Source organism: Chlorocebus sabaeus, chromosome 2, assembly GCF_047675955.1.
Source record: "Chlorocebus sabaeus isolate Y175 chromosome 2, mChlSab1.0.hap1, whole genome shotgun sequence".
In the NCBI taxonomy this organism is placed as follows: Eukaryota; Metazoa; Chordata; class Mammalia; order Primates; family Cercopithecidae; genus Chlorocebus; species Chlorocebus sabaeus.
The window spans coordinates 46568765-46591751 of record NC_132905.1 but is presented as its reverse complement, the minus strand read 5'-3'; positions in this window follow the sequence as shown (position 1 = coordinate 46591751).

The window sequence follows — 22987 nt, the reverse complement described above, 5'->3', positions numbered from 1 at the left end:
GGGCTATGGTGAAAAAGGAAATATCTTCCGTTCAAAAATGGAAAGAAGCTTTCTGAGAAACTGCTCTGTGTTCTGCTAATTCACCTCACAGGGTTACATCTTTCCCTTCAAGAAGCTTTTCGCTAAGGCTGTTCTTGTGGAATTGGCAAAGGGATATTTGGAAGCCCATAGAGGGCTATGGTGAAAAAGGAAATAACTTCCGTTCAAAATTGGAAAGAAGCTTTCTGAGAAACTGCTCTGTGTTCTGTTAATTCATCTCACAGAGTTACATTTTCCCTTCAAGAAGCCTTTCGCTAAGGCTGTTCTTGTGGAATTGGCAAAGGGATATTTGGAAGCACATAGAGGGCTATGGTGAAAAAGGAAATATCTTCCGTTCAAAACTGGAAAGAAGGTTTCTGAGAAACTGCTCTGTGTTCAGTTAATTCATCTCACAGAGTTACATCTTTCCCTTCAAGAAGCCTTTCGTTAAGGCTGTTCTTGTGGAATTGGCAAAGTGATATTTGGAAGTCCATAGATGGCTATGGTGAAAAAGGAAATATCTTCGGTTCAAAACTGGAAAGAAACTTTCTGAGAAACTGCTCTGTGTTCTGTTAATTCATCTCACAGAGTTACATCTTCCCCTTCAAGAAGCCTTTCGCTAAGGCTGTTCTTGTGGAATTGGCAAAGGGATATTTGGAAGCCCATAGAGGGCTATGGTGAAAAAGGAAATGTCTTCCGTTGAAAACTGGAAAGAATCTTTCTGAGAAACTGCTCTGTGTTCTGTTAATTCATCTCACAGAGTTACATCTTTCCCTTCAAGAAGCCTTTCTCTAAGGCTGTTCTTGTGGAATTAGCCAAGGGATATTTGGAAGCCCATAGAGGGCTATGGTGAAAAAGGAAATATCTTCGGTTCAAAACTGGAAAGAAGCTTTCTGAGGAACTGCTCTGTGCTCTGTTCATTCATCTCACAGAGTTACATCTTTCCCTTCAAGAAGCCTTTCCCTAAGGCTGTTCCTGTGGAATTGGCAAAGGGATATTTGGAAGCCCATAGAGGACTATGGTGAAAAAGGAAATATCTTCCGTTCGAAACTGGAAAGAAACTTTCTGAGAAACTGCTCTGTGTTCTGTTAATTCATCTCACAGAGTTTCATCTTTCCCTTCAAGAAGCCTTTCGCTAAGGCTGTTCTTGCGAAATTGGAAACGGATATTTGAAAGCCCATAGAGGGCAAAGGTGAAAAAGGAAATATCTTAAGTTCAAAACTGGAAAGAAGCTTTCTGAGATACTGCTCTGTGTTCTGTTAATTCATCTCACAGAGTTACATCTTTCCCTTCAAGAAGCCTTTTTCTAAGGCTGTTCTTGTGGAATTGGCAAAGGGATATTGGGAAGACCATAGACGGCTATGGTGAAAAAGGAAATATCTTCCGTTCAAAACTGGAAAGAAGCTTTCTGAGAAACTGCTCTGTGCTCTGTTCATTCATCTCACAGAGTTACATCTTTCCCTTCAAGAAGCCTTTCGCTAAGGCTGTTCTTGTGGAATTGGAAAAGGGATATTTGGAAGCCCATAGAGGGCTCTGGTGAAAAACGAAATATCTTCCGTTCGAAACTGCAAAGAAGCTTTCTGAGAAACTGCTCTGTCTTCTGTTAACTCATCTCACAGATTTACATCATTCCCTTCGAGAAGCCTTTCGTTAAGGCTGTTCTTGTGGAATTGGCAAAGTGATATTTGGAAGCCCATAGATGGTTGAGTTGAAATAGGAAATATCTTCCGTTCAAAGCTGGAAAGAAGCTTTCTGAGAAACTGCTCTGTGTTCTGTTCATTCATTTCACAGAGTTACATCTTTCCCTTCAAGAAGCCTTTCGCTAAGGCTGTTCTTGTGGAATTGGCAAAGGGATATTTGGAAGCCCATAGAGGGCTATGTTGAAAAAGGAAATATCTTCCCCTCAAAAATGGAAAGAAGGTTTCTGAGAAACTGCTCTGTGTTCTGCCAATTCATCTCAGGGAGTTACATCTTTCCCTTCAAGAAGCCTTTCGCTAAGGATGTTCTTGTGGAATTGGCAAAGTGATATTTGGAAGCCCATAGAGGACTATGGTGAAAAAGGAAATATCTTCCGTTCAAAACTGGAAAGAAGCTTTCTGAGAAACTGCTCTGTTTTCTGTTAATTCATCTCACATTGTTACATCTTTCCCTTCAAGAAGCCTTTCGCTAAGGCTGTTCTTGTGGAATTGGCAAAGGGATATTTGGAAGGCCATAGAGGGCTATGGTGAAAAAGGAAATATCTTCAGTTCAAAACTGGAAAGAAGCTTTCTGAGAAACTGCTCTGTGTTCTGTTAATTCATCTCACAGAGTTACATCTTTCCCTTCAACAAGCCTTTCGATAAGGCTGTTCTTGTGGAATTGGCAAAGGGATATTTGGAAGCCCATAGAGGGCTATGGTGAAAAAGGAAATATGTTCCGTTCAAAACTGGAAAGAAGCTTTCTGAGAAACTGCTCTGTGCTCTGTTCATTCATCTCACAGTGTTACATCTTTCCCTTCAAGAAGCCTTTCGCTAAGGCTGTTCTTGTGGAATTGGCAAAGGGATATTTGGAAGCCCATAGAGGGCTATGGTGAAAAAGCAAGTATCTTCCGTTCAAAACTGGAAAGAAGCTTTCTGAGAAACTGCTCTGTGTCCTGTTAATTCATCCCACAGAGTTACATCTTTCCCTTCAAGAAACCTTTCGCTAAGGCTGCTCTTGTGGAATTGGCAAAGGGATATTTGGAAGCCCATAGAGGGCTATGGTGAAAAAGGAAATATCTTCGGTTCAAAACTGGAAAGAAGCTTTCTGAGGAACTGCTCTGTGCTCTGTTCATTCATCTCACTGAGTTACATCTTTCCCTTCAAGAAGCCTTTTTCTAAGGCTGTTCTTGTGGAATTGGCAAAGGGATATTTGGAAGCCCGTAGAGGGCTATGGTGAAAAAGGAAATATCTTCCGTTCAAAAATGGAAAGAAACTTTCTGAGAAACTGCTCTGTGTTCTGCTAATTCACCTCACAGGGTTACATCTTTCCCTTCAAGAAGCTTTTCGCTAAGGCTGTTCTTGTGGAATTGGCAAAGGGATATTTGGAAGCCCATAGAGGGCTATGGTGAAAAAGGAAATAACTTCCGTTCAAAATTGGAAAGAAGCTTTCTGAGAAACTGCTCTGTGTTCTGTTAATTCATCTCACAGAGTTACATTTTCCCTTCAAGAAGCCTTTCGCTAAGGCTGTTCTTGTGGAATTGGCAAAGGGATATTTGGAAGCACATAGAGGGCTATGGTGAAAAAGGAAATATCTTCCGTTCAAAACTGGAAAGAAGGTTTCTGAGAAACTGCTCTGTGTTCAGTTAATTCATCTCACAGAGTTACATCTTTCCCTTCAAGAAGCCTTTCGTTAAGGCTGTTCTTGTGGAATTGGCAAAGTGATATTTGGAAGTCCATAGATGGCTATGGTGAAAAAGGAAATATCTTCGGTTCAAAACTGGAAAGAAACTTTCTGAGAAACTGCTCTGTGTTCTGTTAATTCATCTCACAGAGTTACATCTTCCCCTTCAAGAAGCCTTTCGCTAAGGCTGTTCTTGTGGAATTGGCAAAGGGATATTTGGAAGCCCATAGAGGGCTATGGTGAAAAAGGAAATGTCTTCCGTTGAAAACTGGAAAGAATCTTTCTGAGAAACTGCTCTGTGTTCTGTTAATTCATCTCACAGAGTTACATCTTTCCCTTCAAGAAGCCTTTCTCTAAGGCTGTTCTTGTGGAATTAGCAAAGGGATATTTGGAAGCCCATAGAGGGCTATGGTGAAAAAGGAAATATCTTCGGTTCAAAACTGGAAAGAAGCTTTCTGAGGAACTGCTCTGTGCTCTGTTCATTCATCTCACAGAGTTACATCTTTCCCTTCAAGAAGCCTTTCCCTAAGGCTGTTCCTGTGGAATTGGCAAAGGGATATTTGGAAGCCCATAGAGGACTATGGTGAAAAAGGAAATATCTTCCGTTCGAAACTGGAAAGAAACTTTCTGAGAAACTGCTCTGTGTTCTGTTAATTCATCTCACAGAGTTTCATCTTTCCCTTCAAGAAGCCTTTCGCTAAGGCTGTTCTTGCGAAATTGGAAACGGATATTTGAAAGCCCATAGAGGGCAAAGGTGAAAAAGGAAATATCTTAAGTTCAAAACTGGAAAGAAGCTTTCTGAGATACTGCTCTGTGTTCTGTTAATTCATCTCACAGAGTTACATCTTTCCCTTCAAGAAGCCTTTTTCTAAGGCTGTTCTTGTGGAATTGGCAAAGGGATATTTGGAAGCCCATAGAGGGCTATGGTGAAAAAGGAAATATCTTCCGTTCAAAAATGGAAAGAAGCTTTCTGAGAAACTGCTCTGTGTTCTGCTAATTCACCTCACAGGGTTACATCTTTCCCTTCAAGAAGCCTTTCGCTAAGGCTGTTCTTGTGGAATTGGCAAAGGGATATTTGGAAGCGCATAGAGGGCTATGGTGAAAAAGGAAATAACTTCCGTTCAAAATTGGAAAGAAGCTTTCTGAGAAACTGCTCTGTGTTCTGTTAATTCATCTCACAGAGTTACATTTTCCCTTCAAGAAGCCTTTCGCTAAGGCTGTTCTTGTGGAATTGGCAAAGGGATATTTGGAAGCCCATAGAGGGCTATGGTGAAAAAGGAAATATCTTCCGTTCAAAAGTGGAAAGACGGTTTCTGAGAATCTGCTCTGTGTTCTCTTAATTCATCTCACAGAGTTACCTCTTTCCCTTCAAGTAGCCTTTCGGTAAGGCTGTTCTTGTGGAATTGGCAAAGGGATATTGGAAGCCCATAGAGGAGATTTTTGAAACAGGAAATATCTTCCGTTCAAAACTGGAAAGAAGCTTTCTGAGTAACTGCTCTGTGTTCTGTTAATTCATCTCACAGAGTTACATCTTTCCCTTCAAGAAGCCTTTCGCTAACGCTGTTCTTGTGGAATTGTCAAAGGGATATTTGGAAGCCCATAGAGGGCTATGGTGAAAAAGGAAATATCTTCCGTTCAAAACTGGAAAGAAGCTTTCTGAGAAACTGCTCTGTGCTCTGTTCATTCATCTCACAGAGTTACATCTTTCCCTTCAAGAAGCCTTTCTCTAAGGCTGTTCTTGTGGAATTGGAAAAGTGATATTTGGAAGCCCATAGAGGGCTCTGGTGGAAAACGAAATATCTTCCGTTCGAAACTGCAAAGAAGCTTTCTGAGAAACTGCTCTCTGTTCTGTTAATTCATCTCACAGATTTACATCTTTCCCTTCAACAAGCCTTTCAATAAGGCTGTTCTTGTGGAATTGGCAATGGGATATTTGGAAGCCCATAGAGGGCTATGGTGAAAAAGGAAATATGTTCCGTTCAAAACTGGAAAGAAGCTTTCTGAGAAACTGCTCTGTGCTCTGTTCATTCATCTCACAGAGTTACATCTTTCCCTTCAAAAAGCCTTTCGCTAAGGCTGTTTTTGTGAAATTGGAAAAGGGATATTTGGAAGCCCATAGAGGGCTATGGTGAAAAAGCAAGTATCTTCCGTTCGAAACTGGAAAGAAGCTTTCTGAGAAACTGCTCTGTGTTCCGTTAATTCATCTCAGAGAGTTACATCTTTCCCTTCGAGAAGTCTTTCGCTAAGGCTGTTCTTGTGGAATTGGCAAAGGGATATTTGGAAGCCCATAGAGGGCTATGGTGAAAAAGGAAATATCTTCCGTTCAAAACTGGAAAGAAGCTTTCTAAGAAACTGCTCTGTGTTCTGTTAATTCATCTCACAGAGTTACATCTTTTCCTTCAAGAAGCCTTTCGCTAAGGCTGTTCTTGTGGAATTGGCAAAGGGATATTTGGAAGCCCTTAGAGGGCCATGGTGAAAAAGCAAATATCTTCCGTTAAAAACTGGAAAGAAACATTCTGAGAAACTGCTCTGTGTTCTGTTAATTCATCTCACAGAGTTACATCTTTCCCTTCAAGAAGCCTTTCGTTAAGGCTGTTCTTGTGGAATTGGCAAAGTAACATTTGGAAGCCCATAGAGGCCTATGGTGAAAAAGGAAATATCTTCCGATCAAAACTGGAAAGTAGCTTTTTGAGAAACTGCTCTGTGTTCTGTTAATTCATCTCACAGAGTTACATCTTTCCCTTCAAGAAGCCTTTAGATAAGGCTGTTCTTGTGGAATTCCTAAGGGATATTTGGAAGCCCATAGAGGGCTATGGTGAAAAAGGAAATATCTTCCGTTCAAAACTGGAAAGAAGCTTTCTGAGAAACTGCTCTTTACTCTGTTAATTCATCTCACAGAGTTACATCTTTCCCTTCAAGAAGACTTTCGCTAAGGCTGTTCTTGTGGAATTGGCAAAGAGATATTTGGAAGCCCATAGAGGGCTATGGTGAAAAAGGAAATATCTTCCGTTCAAAACTGGAAAGAAGCTTTCTGAGAAACTGCTCTGTGTTCTGTCAATTCATCTCACAGAGTTATATCTTTCCCTTCAAGAAGCCTTTCGCTTAAGCTGTTCTTGTGGAATTGGCAAAGGGATATTTGGAAGCCCATAGAGGGCTATGGTGAAAAAGGAAATATCTTCCGTTCAAAACTGGAAAGAAGCTTGCGGAGAAACTGCTCTGTGTTCTGTTAATTCATCTCACAGAGTTACATCTTTCCCTTCAGGAAGCCTTTCCCTAAGGCTGTTTTGTGGAATTGGCAAAGGGATATTTGGAAGCCCATAGAGGGCAATGGTGAAAAAGGAAATATCTTCCGTTCAAAATGGAAAGAAGCTTTCTGAGAAACTGCTCTGTGTTTTGTTAATTCATCTCACAGAGTTACATCTTTCCCTTAGAGAAGCCTTTCGCTAATTGTGTTCTTGTGGAATTTGCAAAGGGATATTTGGAAGCCCATAGAGGGCTATGGTGAAAAAGAAATTATCTTCCGTTCAAAATGGAAAGAAGCATTCTGAGAAATTGCCCTGTGCTCTGTTCATTCATCTCCCAGTGTTACATTTTTCCCTTCCAGAAGCCTTTCGCTAAGGATGTTCTTGTGGAATTGGCCAAGGGATATTTGGAAGCCCATAGAGGGCTATGGTGAAAAAGGAAATATCTTCAGTTCAAAAATGGAAAGAAGCTTTCTGAGAAACTGCTCTGTGTTCTATTAATTCATCTCACAGAGTTACATCTTTCCCTTCAAGAAGCCTTTCGCTAAGGCTGTTCTTGTGGAATAGGCAAAGGGATATTTGGAAGCCCATAGAGGGCTATGGTGAAAAAGGAAATATCTTCCGTTCAAAACTGGAAAGAAGCTTTCGGAGAAACTGCTCTGTGTTCTGTTAATTCATCTCACAGAGTTACATCTTTCCCTTCAAGAAGCCTTTCCCTAAGGCTGTTTTGTGGAATTGGCAAAGGGATATTTGGAAGCCCCTAGAGGGCAATGGTGAAAAAGAAAATATCTTCCGTTCAAAACGGGAAAGAAGGTTTCTGAGAAACTGTTCTGTGTTCTCTTAATTCATCTCACAGAGTTACATCTTTCCCTTGAAAAAGCCTTTCGCTAAGGCTGTTCTTGTGGAATTGGCAAAGGGATATTTGGAAGCCCATAGAGGGCTATGGTGAAAAAGGAAATATCTTCCGTTCAAAACTGGAAAGAAGGTTTCTGAGAAAGTGCTCTGTGTTCTGTTAATTCATCTCACAGAGTTACATCTTTCCCTTCAAGAAGTCTTTCGCTAAGGCTGTTCTTGTGGAATTGGCAAAGTGATATTTGGATGCCCATAGAGGCCTAAGGTGAAAAAGGAAATATCTTCCGTTCAAAACTGGAAAGAAGCTTTCTGAGAAACTGCTCTGTGTTCTGTTAATTCATGTTACGGAGTTACATCTTTCCCTTCAAGAAGCCTTTCGCTAAGGCTGTTCTTGTGGAATTGGCAAAGGGATATTTGGAAGCCCATAGAGGGCTATGGTGAAAAAGGAAATATCTTCCGTTCAAAACTGGAAAGAAGCTTTCTGAGAAACTGCTCTGTGTTCTGTTAATTCATCTCACAGAGTTACATCTTTCCTTTCAAGAAACCTTTCGCTAAGGCTGTTCTTGAGGAATTGGAAAGGGATATTTGGAAGCCCATAGAGGGCTATGGTGAAACAGGAAATATCTTCCGTTCAAAACTTGAAAGAAGCTTTCTGAGAAACTGCTCTGTGTTCTGTTAATTCATCTCACAGAGTTACATCTTTCCCTTCAAGAAGCCTTTCGTTAAGTCGGTTCTTGTGGAATTGGCAAAGGGATATATGGAAGCCCATAGAGGGCTATGGTGGAAAAGGAAATATCTTCCCTTCAAAACTGGAAAGAAGCTTTCTGAGAAACTGCTCTGTGTTCTGTTAATTCATCTCACAGAGTTACATCTTTCCCTTCAGGAAGCCTTTCGCTAAGGCTGTTCTTGTGGAATTGGCAAAGGGATATTTGGAAGCCCATAGAGGGCTATGGTGAAACAGGAAATATCTTCCGTTCAAAACTAGAAAGAAGCTTTCTGAGAAACTGCTCTGTGTTCTTTAAATTCATCTCACAGAGTTACAACTTTCCTTTCAAGAAGCCTTTCGCTAAGGATGTTCTTGTGGAATTGGCAAAGGGATATTTGGAAGCCCATAGAGGGCTACGGTGAATAAGGAAATATCTTCCGTTCACAACTGGAAAGAAGCTTTCTGAGAAACTGCTCTGTGTTCTGTTAATTCATCTCACAGAGTTACATCTTTCCCTTCAAGAAGCCTTTCGCTAAGGCTGTTCTTGTGGAATTGGCAAAGGGATATTTGGAAGCCCATAGAGGGCTATGGTGAAAAAGGAAATATCTTCCGTTCAATACTGGAAAGAAGATTTCTGAGAAACTGCTCTGTGTTCTGTTAATTCATCTCACAGACTTACATCTTTCCCTTCCAGAAGCCATTTTCTAAGGCTGTTCTTGTGGAATTAGCAAAGGGATATTTGGAAGCCCATAGAGGGCTCTGGTGAAAAAGGAAATATCTTCCGTTCAAAACTGGAAAGAAGCTTTCTGAGAAACTGCTCTTTGTTCTGTTAATTCATTTCACAGAGATACATCTTTCCCTTCAAGAAGCCTTTCGCTAAGGCTGTTCTTGTGGAATTGGAAAGGGATATTTGGAAGCCCATCGAGTGCTATGGTGAAAAAGGAAATATCTTCCGTTCAAAACTGGAAAGAAGCTTTCTGAGAAACTGCCCTGTGTTCTGTTAATTCATCTCACAGAGTTACATCTTTCCCTTCAAGAAGCCTTTCGCTAAGGCTGTTCTTGAGGAATTGGCAAAGGGATATTTGGAAGCCCATAGAGGGCTATGGTGAAAAAGGAAATATCTTCCGTTCAAAACTGGAAAGAAGCTTTCTGAGAAACTGCTCTGTGTTCTGTTAATTCATCTCACAGAGTTACATCTTTCCCTTCAAGAAACCTTTCGATAAAGCTGTTCTTGTGGAATTGGCAATGGTATATTTGGAAGCCCATAGAGTTCTATGGTGAAAAAGGAAATATCTTCCCTTAAAACTGGAAAGAAGCTTTCTGAGAAACTGCTCTGTGTTCTGTTAATTCATTTCACAGAGTTACATCTTTCCCATCAAGAAGCTTTTCCCTAAGTCTGTTCTTGTGGAATTGGCAAAGGGATATTTGGAAGCCCATAGAGGGCTATGGTGAAAAAGGAAATATCTTCCGTTCAAAACTGGAAAGACGGTTTCTGAGAATCTGCTCTGTGTTCTCTTAATTCATCTCACAGAGTTACCTCTTTCCCTTCAAGAAGCCTTTCGATAAGGCTGTTCTTGTGGAATTGGCAAAGGGATATTGGAAGCCCATAGAGGGCAATTTTGAAACAGGAAATATCTTCCGTTCAAAACTGGAAAGAAGCTTTCTGAGTAACTGCTCTGTGTTCTGTTAATTCATCTCACAGAGTTACATCTTTCCCTTCAAGAAGCCTTTCGCTAAGGCTGTTCTTGTGGAATTGGCAAAGGGATATTTGCAAGCCCATAGAGGGCTATGGTGAAAAAGGAAATATCTTTCGTTCAAAACTGGAAAGAAGCTTTCTGAGAAACTGCTCTGTGTTCTGTTAATTCATCTCACAGAGTTACATCTTTCCCTTCAAGAAGCCTTTCGCTAAGGCTGTTCTTGTGGAATTGGCAAAGGGATATTTGGAAGACCATAGACGGCTATGGTGAAAAAGGAAATATCTTCCGTTCAAAACTGGAAAGAAGCTTTCTGAGAAACTGCTCTGTGCTCTGTTCATTCATCTCACAGAGTTACATCTTTCCCTTCAAGAAGCCTTTCGTTAAGTCGGTTCTTGTGGAATTGGCAAAGGGATATATGGAAGCCCATAGAGGGCTATGGTGGAAAAGGAAATATCTTCCCTTCAAAACTGGAAAGAAGCTTTCTGAGAAACTGCTCTGTGTTCTGTTAATTCATCTCACAGAGTTACATCTTTCCCTTCAGGAAGCCTTTCGCTAAGGCTGTTCTTGTGGAATTGGCAAAGGGATATTTGGAAGCCCATAGAGGGCTATGGTGAAACAGGAAATATCTTCCGTTCAAAACTAGAAAGAAGCTTTCTGAGAAACTGCTCTGTGTTCTTTAAATTCATCTCACAGAGTTACAACTTTCCTTTCAAGAAGCCTTTCGCTAAGGATGTTCTTGTGGAATTGGCAAAGGGATATTTGGAAGCCCATAGAGGGCTACGGTGAATAAGGAAATATCTTCCGTTCACAACTGGAAAGAAGCTTTCTGAGAAACTGCTCTGTGTTCTGTTAATTCATCTCACAGAGTTACATCTTTCCCTTCAAGAAGCCTTTCGCTAAGGCTGTTCTTGTGGAATTGGCAAAGGGATATTTGGAAGCCCATAGAGGGCTATGGTGAAAAAGGAAATATCTTCCGTTCAATACTGGAAAGAAGATTTCTGAGAAACTGCTCTGTGTTCTGTTAATTCATCTCACAGACTTACATCTTTCCCTTCCAGAAGCCATTTTCTAAGGCTGTTCTTGTGGAATTAGCAAAGGGATATTTGGAAGCCCATAGAGGGCTCTGGTGAAAAAGGAAATATCTTCCGTTCAAAACTGGAAAGAAGCTTTCTGAGAAACTGCTCTTTGTTCTGTTAATTCATTTCACAGAGATACATCTTTCCCTTCAAGAAGCCTTTCGCTAAGGCTGTTCTTGTGGAATTGGAAAGGGATATTTGGAAGCCCATCGAGTGCTATGGTGAAAAAGGAAATATCTTCCGTTCAAAACTGGAAAGAAGCTTTCTGAGAAACTGCCCTGTGTTCTGTTAATTCATCTCACAGAGTTACATCTTTCCCTTCAAGAAGCCTTTCGCTAAGGCTGTTCTTGAGGAATTGGCAAAGGGATATTTGGAAGCCCATAGAGGGCTATGGTGAAAAAGGAAATATCTTCCGTTCAAAACTGGAAAGAAGCTTTCTGAGAAACTGCTCTGTGTTCTGTTAATTCATCTCACAGAGTTACATCTTTCCCTTCAAGAAACCTTTCGATAAAGCTGTTCTTGTGGAATTGGCAATGGTATATTTGGAAGCCCATAGAGTTCTATGGTGAAAAAGGAAATATCTTCCCTTAAAACTGGAAAGAAGCTTTCTGAGAAACTGCTCTGTGTTCTGTTAATTCATTTCACAGAGTTACATCTTTCCCATCAAGAAGCTTTTCCCTAAGTCTGTTCTTGTGGAATTGGCAAAGGGATATTTGGAAGCCAATAGAGGGCTATGGTGAAAAAGGAAATATCTTCCGTTCAAAACTGGAAAGACGGTTTCTGAGAATCTGCTCTGTGTTCTCTTAATTCATCTCACAGAGTTACCTCTTTCCCTTCAAGAAGCCTTTCGATAAGGCTGTTCTTGTGGAATTGGCAAAGGGATATTGGAAGCCCATAGAGGGCAATTTTGAAACAGGAAATATCTTCCGTTCAAAACTGGAAAGAAGCTTTCTGAGTAACTGCTCTGTGTTCTGTTAATTCATCTCACAGAGTTACATCTTTCCCTTCAAGAAGCCTTTCGCTAAGGCTGTTCTTGTGGAATTGGCAAAGGGATATTTGCAAGCCCATAGAGGGCTATGGTGAAAAAGGAAATATCTTTCGTTCAAAACTGGAAAGAAGCTTTCTGAGAAACTGCTCTGTGTTCTGTTAATTCATCTCACAGAGTTACATCTTTCCCTTCAAGAAGCCTTTCGCTAAGGCTGTTCTTGTGGAATTGGCAAAGGGATATTTGGAAGACCATAGACGGCTATGGTGAAAAAGGAAATATCTTCCGTTCAAAACTGGATAGAAGCTTTCTGAGAAACTGCTCTGTGCTCTGTTCATTCATCTCACAGAGTTACATCTTTCCCTTCAAGAAGCCTTTCGCTAAGGCTGTTCTTGTGGAATTGGAAAAGGGATATTTGGAAGCCCATAGAGGGCTCTGGTGGAAAACGAAATATCTTCCGTTCGAAACTGCAAAGAAGCTTTCTGAGAAACTGCTCTGTCTTCTGTTAACTCATCTCACAGAGTTACATCATTCCCTTCGAGAAGCCTTTCGTTAAGGCTGTTCTTGTGGAATTGGCAAAGTGATATTTGGAAGCCCATAGATGGTTGAGTTGAAATAGGAAATATCTTCCGTTCAAAGCCGGAAAGAAGCTTTCTGAGAAACTGCTCTGTGTTCTGTTCATTCATTTCACAGAGTTACATCTTTCCCTTCAAGAAGCCTTTCGCTAAGCCTGTTCTTGTGGAATTGGCAAAGGGATATTTGGAAGCCCATAGAGGGCTATGTTGAAAAAGGAAATATCTTCCCCTCAAAACTGGAAAGAAGGTTTCTGAGAAACTGCTCTGTGTTCTGCCAATTCATCTCAGGGAGTTACATCTTTCCCTTCAAGAAGCCTTTCGCTAAGGATATTCTTGTGGAATTGGCAAAGTGATATTTGGAAGCCCATAGAGGACTATGGTGAAAAAGGAAATATCTTCCGTTCAAAACTGGAAAGAAGCTTTCTGAGAAACTCCTCTGTTTTCTGTTAATTCATCTCACATTGTTACATCTTTCCCTTCAAGAAGCCTTTCGCTAAGGCTGTTCTTGTGGAATTGGCAAAGGGATATTTGGAAGCCCATAGAGGGCTATGGTGAAAAAGGAAATATCTTCAGTTCAAAACTGGAAAGAAGCTTTCTGAGAAACTGCTCTGTGTTCTGTTAATTCATCTCACAGAGTTACATCTTTCCCTTCAACAAGCCTTTCGATAAGGCTGTTCTTGTGGAATTGGCAAAGGGATATTTGGAAGCCCATAGAGGGCTATGGTGAAAAAGGAAATATGTTCCGTTCAAAACTGGAAAGAAGCTTTCTGAGAAACTGCTCTGTGCTCTGTTCATTCATCTCACAGAGTTACATCTTTCCCTTCAAGAAGCCTTTCGCTAAGGCTGTTCTTGTGGAATTGGCAAAGGGATATTTGGAAGCCCATAGAGGGCTATGGTGAAAAAGCAAGTATCTTCCGTTCAAAACTGGAAAGAAGCTTTCTGAGAAACTGCTCTGTGTCCTGTTAATTCATCCCACAGAGTTACATCTTTCCCTTCAAGAAACCTTTCGCTAAGGCTGCTCTTGTGGAATTGGCAAAGGGATATTTGGAAGCCCATAGAGGGCTATGGTGAAAAAGGAAATATCTTCGGTTCAAAACTGGAAAGAAGCTTTCTGAGGAACTGCTCTGTGCTCTGTTCATTCATCTCACTGAGTTACATCTTTCCCTTCAAGAAGCCTTTTTCTAAGGCTGTTCTTGTGGAATTGGCAAAGGGATATTTGGAAGCCCGTAGAGGGCTATGGTGAAAAAGGAAATATCTTCCGTTCAAAAATGGAAAGAAGCTTTCTGAGAAACTGCTCTGTGTTCTGCTAATTCACCTCACAGGGTTACATCTTTCCCTTCAAGAAGCTTTTCGCTAAGGCTGTTCTTGTGGAATTGGCAAAGGGATATTTGGAAGCCCATAGAGGGCTATGGTGAAAAAGGAAATATCTTCGGTTCAAAACTGGAAAGAAGCTTTCTGAGGAACTGCTCTGTGCTCTGTGCATTCATCTCACAGAGTTACATCTTTCCCTTCAAGAAGCCTTTCCCTAAGGCTGTTCCTGTGGAATTGGCAAAGGGATATTTGGAAGCCCATAGAGGACTATGGTGAAAAAGGAAATATCTTCCGTTCGAAACTGGAAAGAAACTTTCTGAGAAACTGCTCTGTGTTCTGTTAATTCATCTCACAGAGTTTCATCTTTCCCTTCAAGAAGCCTTTCGCTAAGGCTGTTCTTGCGGAATTGGAAACGGATATTTGAAAGCCCATAGAGGGAAAAGGTGAAAAAGGAAATATCTTCCGTTCAAAACTGGAAAGACGGTTTCTGAGAATCTGCTCTGTGTTCTCTTAATTCATCTCACAGAGTTACCTCTTTCCCTTCAAGTAGCCTTTCGGTAAGGCTGTTCTTGTGGAATTGGCAAAGGGATATTGGAAGCCCATAGAGGAGATTTTTGAAACAGGAAATATCTTCCGTTCAAAACTGGAAAGAAGCTTTCTGAGTAACTGCTCTGTGTTCTGTTAATTCATCTCACAGAGTTACATCTTTCCCTTCAAGAAGCCTTTTTCTAAGGCTGTTCTTGTGGAATTGGCAAAGGGATATTTGGAAGCGCATAGAGGGCTATGGTGAAAAAGGAAATAACTTCCGTTCAAAATTGGAAAGAAGCTTTCTGAGAAACTGCTCTGTGTTCTGTTAATTCATCTCACAGAGTTACATTTTCCCTTCAAGAAACCTTTCGCTAAGGCTGTTCTTGTGGAATTGGCAAAGGGATATTTGGAAGCCCATAGAGGGCTATGGTGAAAAAGGAAATATCTTCCGTTCAAAACTGGAAAGACGGTTTCTGAGAATCTGCTCTGTGTTCTCTTAATTCATCTCACAGAGTTACCTCTTTCCCTTCAAGTAGCCTTTCGGTAAGGCTGTTCTTGTGGAATTGGCAAAGGGATATTGGAAGCCCATAGAGGAGATTTTTGAAACAGGAAATATCTTCCGTTCAAAACTGGAAAGAAGCTTTCTGAGTAACTGCTCTGTGTTCTGTTAATTCATCTCACAGAGTTACATCTTTCCCTTCAAGAAGCCTTTCGCTAAGGCTGTTCTTGTGGAATTGGAAAAGTGATATTTGGAAGCCCATAGAGGGCTCTGGTGGAAAACGAAATATCTTCCGTTTGAAACTGCAAAGAAGCTTTCTGAGAAACTGCTCTCTGTTCTGTTAATTCATCTCACAGATTTACATCTTTCCCTTCAACAAGCCTTTCAATAAGGCTGTTCTTGTGGAATTGGCAAAGGGATATTTGGAAGCCCATAGAGGGCTATGGTGAAACAGGAAATATCTTCCGTTCAAAACTAGAAAGAAGCTTTCTGAGAAACTGCTCTGTGTTCTTTAAATTCATCTCACAGAGTTACAACTTTCCTTTCAAGAAGCCTTTCGCTAAGGATGTTCTTGTGGAATTGGCAAAGGGATATTTGGAAGCCCATAGAGGGCTACGGTGAATAAGGAAATATCTTCCGTTCACAACTGGAAAGAAGCTTTCTGAGAAACTGCTCTGTGTTCTGTTAATTCATCTCACAGAGTTACATCTTTCCCTTCAAGAAGCCTTTCGCTAAGGCTGTTCTTGTGGAATTGGCAAAGGGATATTTGGAAGCCCATAGAGGGCTATGGTGAAAAAGGAAATATCTTCCGTTCAATACTGGAAAGAAGATTTCTGAGAAACTGCTCTGTGTTCTGTTAATTCATCTCACAGACTTACATCTTTCCCTTCCAGAAGCCATTTTCTAAGGCTGTTCTTGTGGAATTAGCAAAGGGATATTTGGAAGCCCATAGAGGGCTCTGGTGAAAAAGGAAATATCTTCCGTTCAAAACTGGAAAGAAGCTTTCTGAGAAACTGCTCTTTGTTCTGTTAATTCATTTCACAGAGATACATCTTTCCCTTCAAGAAGCCTTTCGCTAAGGCTGTTCTTGTGGAATTGGAAAGGGATATTTGGAAGCCCATCGAGTGCTATGGTGAAAAAGGAAATATCTTCCGTTCAAAACTGGAAAGAAGCTTTCTGAGAAACTGCCCTGTGTTCTGTTAATTCATCTCACAGAGTTACATCTTTCCCTTCAAGAAGCCTTTCGCTAAGGCTGTTCTTGAGGAATTGGCAAAGGGATATTTGGAAGCCCATAGAGGGCTATGGTGAAAAAGGAAATATCTTCCGTTCAAAACTGGAAAGAAGCTTTCTGAGAAACTGCTCTGTGTTCTGTTAATTCATCTCACAGAGTTACATCTTTCCCTTCAAGAAACCTTTCGATAAAGCTGTTCTTGTGGAATTGGCAATGGTATATTTGGAAGCCCATAGAGTTCTATGGTGAAAAAGGAAATATCTTCCCTTAAAACTGGAAAGAAGCTTTCTGAGAAACTGCTCTGTGTTCTGTTAATTCATTTCACAGAGTTACATCTTTCCCATCAAGAAGCTTTTCCCTAAGTCTGTTCTTGTGGAATTGGCAAAGGGATATTTGGAAGCCAATAGAGGGCTATGGTGAAAAAGGAAATATCTTCCGTTCAAAACTGGAAAGACGGTTTCTGAGAATCTGCTCTGTGTTCTCTTAATTCATCTCACAGAGTTACCTCTTTCCCTTCAAGAAGCCTTTCGATAAGGCTGTTCTTGTGGAATTGGCAAAGGGATATTGGAAGCCCATAGAGGGCAATTTTGAAACAGGAAATATCTTCCGTTCAAAACTGGAAAGAAGCTTTCTGAGTAACTGCTCTGTGTTCTGTTAATTCATCTCACAGAGTTACATCTTTCCCTTCAAGAAGCCTTTCGCTAAGGCTGTTCTTGTGGAATTGGCAAAGGGATATTTGCAAGCCCATAGAGGGCTATGGTGAAAAAGGAAATATCTTTCGTTCAAAACTGGAAAGAAGCTTTCTGAGAAACTGCTCTGTGTTCTGTTAATTCATCTCACAGAGTTACATCTTTCCCTTCAAGAAGCCTTTCGCTAAGGCTGTTCTTGTGGAATTGGCAAAGGGATATTTGGAAGACCATAGACGGCTATGGTGAAAAAGGAAATATCTTCCGTTCAAAACTGGATAGAAGCTTTCTGAGAAACTGCTCTGTGCTCTGTTCATTCATCTCACAGAGTTACATCTTTCCCTTCAAGAAGCCTTTCGCTAAGGCTGTTCTTGTGGAATTGGAAAAGGGATATTTGGAAGCCCATAGAGGGCTCTGGTGGAAAACGAAATATCTTCCGTTCGAAACTGCAAAGAAGCTTTCTGAGAAACTGCTCTGTCTTCTGTTAACTCATCTCACAGAGTTACATCATTCCCTTCGAGAAGCCTTTCGTTAAGGCTGTTCTTGTGGAATTGGCAAAGTGATATTTGGAAGCCCATAGATGGTTGAGTTGAAATAGGAAATATCTTCCGTTCAAAGCCGGAAAGAAGCTTTCTGAGAAACTGCTCTGTGTTCTGTTCATTCATTTCACAGAGTTACATCTTTCCCTTCAAGAAGCCTTTCGCTAAGCCTGTTCTTGTGGAATTGGCAAAGGGATATTTGGAAGCCCATAGAGGGCTATGTTGAAAAAGGAAATATCTTCCCCTCAAAACTGGAAAGAAGGTTTCTGAGAAACTGCTCTGTGTTCTGCCAATTCATCTCAGGGAGTTACATCTTTCCCTTCAAGAAGCCTTTCGCTAAGGATATTCTTGTGGAATTGGCAAAGTGATATTTGGAAGCCCATAGAGGACTATGGTGAAAAAGGAAATATCTTCCGTTCAAAACTGGAAAGAAGCTTTCTGAGAAACTCCTCTGTTTTCTGTTAATTCATCTCACATTGTTACATCTTTCCCTTCAAGAAGCCTTTCGCTAAGGCTGTTCTTGTGGAATTGGCAAAGGGATATTTGGAAGCCCATAGAGGGCTATGGTGAAAAAGGAAATATCCTCAGTTCAAAACTGGAAAGAAGCTTTCTGAGAAACTGCTCTGTGTTCTGTTAATTCATCTCACAGAGTTACATCTTTCCCTTCAACAAGCCTTTCGATAAGGCTGTTCTTGTGGAATTGGCAAAGGGATATTTGGAAGCCCATAGAGGGCTATGGTGAAAAAGGAAATATGTTCCGTTCAAAACTGGAAAGAAGCTTTCTGAGAAACTGCTCTGTGCTCTGTTCATTCATCTCACAGAGTTACATCTTTCCCTTCAAGAAGCCTTTCGCTAAGGCTGTTCTTGTGGAATTGGCAAAGGGATATTTGGAAGCCCATAGAGGGCTATGGTGAAAAAGCAAGTATCTTCCGTTCAAAACTGGAAAGAAGCTTTCTGAGAAACTGCTCTGTGTCCTGTTAATTCATCCCACAGAGTTACATCTTTCCCTTCAAGAAACCTTTCGCTAAGGCTGCTCTTGTGGAATTGGCAAAGGGATATTTGGAAGCCCATAGAGGGCTATGGTGAAAAAGGAAATATCTTCGTTTCAAAACTGGAAAGAAGCTTTCTGAGGAACTGCTCTGTGCTCTGTTCATTCATCTCACTGAGTTACATCTTTCCCTTCAAGAAGCCTTTTTCTAAGGCTGTTCTTGTGGAATTGGCAAAGGGATATTTGGAAGCCCGTAGAGGGCTATGGTGAAAAAGGAAATATCTTCCGTTCAAAAATGGAAAGAAGCTTTCTGAGAAACTGCTCTGTGTTCTGCTAATTCACCTCACAGGGTTACATCTTTCCCTTCAAGAAGCTTTTCGCTAAGGCTGTTCTTGTGGAATTGGCAAAGGGATATTTGGAAGCCCATAGAGGGCTATGGTGAAAAAGGAAATATCTTCGGTTCAAAACTGGAAAGAAGCTTTCTGAGGAACTGCTCTGTGCTCTGTGCATTCATCTCACAGAGTTACATCTTTCCCTTCAAGAAGCCTTTCCCTAAGGCTGTTCCTGTGGAATTGGCAAAGGGATATTTGGAAGCCCATAGAGGACTATGGTGAAAAAGGAAATATCTTCCGTTCGAAACTGGAAAGAAACTTTCTGAGAAACTGCTCTGTGTTCTGTTAATTCATCTCACAGAGTTTCATCTTTCCCTTCAAGAAGCCTTTCGCTAAGGCTGTTCTTGCGGAATTGGAAACGGATATTTGAAAGCCCATAGAGGGAAAAGGTGAAAAAGGAAATATCTTCCGTTCAAAACTGGAAAGACGGTTTCTGAGAATCTGCTCTGTGTTCTCTTAATTCATCTCACAGAGTTACCTCTTTCCCTTCAAGTAGCCTTTCGGTAAGGCTGTTCTTGTGGAATTGGCAAAGGGATATTGGAAGCCCATAGAGGAGATTTTTGAAACAGGAAATATCTTCCGTTCAAAACTGGAAAGAAGCTTTCTGAGTAACTGCTCTGTGTTCTGTTAATTCATCTCACAGAGTTACATCTTTCCCTTCAAGAAGCCTTTTTCTAAGGCTGTTCTTGTGGAATTGGCAAAGGGATATTTGGAAGCGCATAGAGGGCTATGGTGAAAAAGGAAATAACTTCCGTTCAAAATTGGAAAGAAGCTTTCTGAGAAACTGCTCTGTGTTCTGTTAATTCATCTCACAGAGTTACATTTTCCCTTCAAGAAACCTTTCGCTAAGGCTGTTCTTGTGGAATTGGCAAAGGGATATTTGGAAGCCCATAGAGGGCTATGGTGAAAAAGGAAATATCTTCCGTTCAAAACTGGAAAGACGGTTTCTGAGAATCTGCTCTGTGTTCTCTTAATTCATCTCACAGAGTTACCTCTTTCCCTTCAAGTAGCCTTTCGGTAAGGCTGTTCTTGTGGAATTGGCAAAGGGATATTGGAAGCCCATAGAGGAGATTTTTGAAACAGGAAATATCTTCCGTTCAAAACTGGAAAGAAGCTTTCTGAGTAACTGCTCTGTGTTCTGTTAATTCATCTCACAGAGTTACATCTTTCCCTTCAAGAAGCCTTTCGCTAAGGCTGTTCTTGTGGAATTGGAAAAGTGATATTTGGAAGCCCATAGAGGGCTCTGGTGGAAAACGAAATATCTTCCGTTTGAAACTGCAAAGAAGCTTTCTGAGAAACTGCTCTCTGTTCTGTTAATTCATCTCACAGATTTACATCTTTCCCTTCAACAAGCCTTTCAATAAGGCTGTTCTTGTGGAATTGGCAATGGGATATTTGGAAGCCCATAGAGGGCTATGGTGAAAAAGGAAATATGTTCCGTTCAAAACTGGAAAGAAGCTTTCTGAGAAACTGCTCTGTGCTCTGTTCATTCATCTCACAGAGTTACATCTTTCCCTTCAAAAAGGCTTTCGCTAAGGCTGTTCTTGTGAAATTGGAAAAGGGATATTTGGAAGCCCATAGAGGGCTATGGTGAAAAAGCAAGTATCTTCCGTTCGAAACTGGAAAGAAGCTTTCTAAGAAACTGCTCTGTGTTCTGTTAATTCATCTCACAGAGTTACATCTTTTCCTTCAAGAAGCCTTTCGCTAAGGCTGTTCTTGTGGAATTGGCAAAGGGATATTTGGAAGCCCTTAGAGGGCCATGGTGAAAAAGCAAATATCTTCCGTTAAAAACTGGAAAGAAACATTCTGAGAAACTGCTCTGTGTTCTGTTAATTCATCTCACAGAGTTACATCTTTCCCTTCAAGAAGCCTTTCGTTAAGGCTGTTCTTGTGGAATTGGCAAAGTAATATTTGGAAGCCCATAGAGGCCTATGGTGAAAAAGGAAATATCTTCCGATCAAAACTGGAAAGTAGCTTTTTGAGAAACTGCTCTGTGTTCTGTTAATTCATCTCACAGAGTTACATCTTTCCCTTCAAGAAGCCTTTCGCTAAGGCTGTTCTTGTGGAATTGGCAAAGGGATATTTGGAAGCCCATCGAGGGCTACGGTGAAAAAGGAAATATGTTCCGTTCAAAACTGGAAAGAAGCTTTCTGAGAAACTGCTCTGTGTTCTGTTAATTCATCTCAGAGAGTTACATCTTTCCCTTCAGGAAGCCTTTCGCTAAGGCTGTTCTTGTGGAATTGGCAAAGGGATATTTGGAAGCCCATGGAGGGCTATGGTGAAAAAGGAAATATCTTCCGTTCAAAACTGGAAAGAAGCTTTCTGAGAAACTGCTCTGTGTTCTGTTAATTCATCTCACAGATTTACATCTTTCCTTTCAAGAAGCCTTTCGCTATGGCTGTTATGGTGGAATTGGAAGGGGATATTTGGAAGCCCATAGAGGGCTATGGTGAAAAAGAAAATATCTTCCGTTCAAAACTGGAAAGAAGGTTTCTGAGAAACTGCTCTGTGTTCTGTTAATTCATCTCACAGAGTTACATCTTTCCCTTCAAGAAGCCTTTCGCTAAGGCTGTTCTTGTGGAATTGGCAAAGTGATATTTGGAAGCCCATAGTGGGCTATGGTGAAAAAGGAAATAACTTCCGTTCAAAACTGGAAAGAAGCTTTTTGAGAAACTGCTCTGTGTTCTCTTAATTCATCTCACAGACTTACATCTTTCCCTTCAAGAAGCCTTTCGATAAGGCTGTTCTTGTGGAATTGGAAAAGGGATATTTGGAAGCCCATAGAGGGCTATGGTGAAAAAGGAAATATCTTCCCTTCAAAACTGGAAAGAAGCTTTCTGAGAAACTGCTCTGTGTTCTGTTATTTCATGTCACAGAGTTACATCTTTCCCTTCAAGAAGCCTTTCGCTAAGGCTGTTATTGTGGAATTGGCAAAGGGATATTTGGAAGCCCTTAGAGGACCGTGGTGAAAAAGGAAGTATCTTCCGTTCAAAACTGGAAAGAAGCTTTCTGAGAAACTGCTCTGTGTTCTGTTAATTCATCTCACAGAGTTACATCTTTCCCTTCAAGAAGCCTTTCGCTAAGGCTGTTCTTGTGGAATTGGCAAAGGGATATTTGGAAGCCCATAGAGGGCTATGGAGAAAAAGGAAATATCTTCCGTTCAAAACTGGAAAGAAGCTTTCTGAGAAACTGCTCTGTGTTCTGTTAATTCATCTCACAGAGTTACATCTTTCCCTTCAAGAAGCCTTTCGATAAGGCTGTTCTTGTGGAATTCCTAAGGGATATTTGGAAGCCCATAGAGGGCTATGGTGAAAAAGGTAATATCTTCCGTTCAAAACTGGAAAGAAGCTTTCTGAGATACTGCTCTGTGTTCTGTTAATTCATCTCACAGAGTTACATCTTTCCCTTCAAGAAGCCTTTCGATAAGGCTGTTCTTGTGGAATTAGCAAAGGGATATTTGGAAGCCCATAGAGGGCTATGGTGAAAAAGAAAATATCTTCCGTTCAAAAGTGGAAAGAATCATTCTGAGAAACGGCTCTGTGCTCTGTTCATTCATCTCACAGAGTTACATCTTTCCCTTCAAGAAGCCTTTCGCTAAGGATGTTCTTGTGGAATTGGCAAAGGGATATTTGGAAGCCCAAAGAGGGCTATGGTGAAACAGGAAATATCTTCCGTTCAAAACTAGAAAGAAGCTTTCTGAGAAACTGCTCTGTGTTCTTTCAATTCATCTCACAGAGTTACAACTTTCCTTTCAAGAAGCCTTTCGCTAAGGATGTTCTTGTGGAATTGGCAAAGGGATATTTGGAAGCCCATACAGGGCTACGGTGAATAAGGAAATATCTTCCGTTCACAAATGGAAAGAAGCTTTCTGAGAAACTGCTCTGTGTTCTGTTAATTCATCTCACAGAGTTACATCTTTCCCTTCAAGAAGCCTTTCGCTAAGGCTGTTCTTGTGGAATTGGCAAAGGGATATTTGGAAGCCCTTAGAGGGCTATGGTGAAAAAGCAAATATCTTCCGTTAAAAAGTGGAAAGAAGCTTTCTGAGAAACTGCTCTGTGTTCTGTTAATTCATCTCACAGAGTTACATCTTTCCCTTCAAGAAGCCTTTCGTAAAGGGTGTTCTTGTGGAATTGGCAAAGGGATATTTGGAAGCCCATAGAGGGCAATGGTGAAAAAGGAAATATCTTCCCTTCAAAACTGGAAAGAAGCTTTCTGAGAAACTGCTCTGTGTTCTGTTATTTCATGTCACAGAGTTACATCTTTCCCTTCAAGAAGCCTTTCGCTAAGGCTGTTATTGTGGAA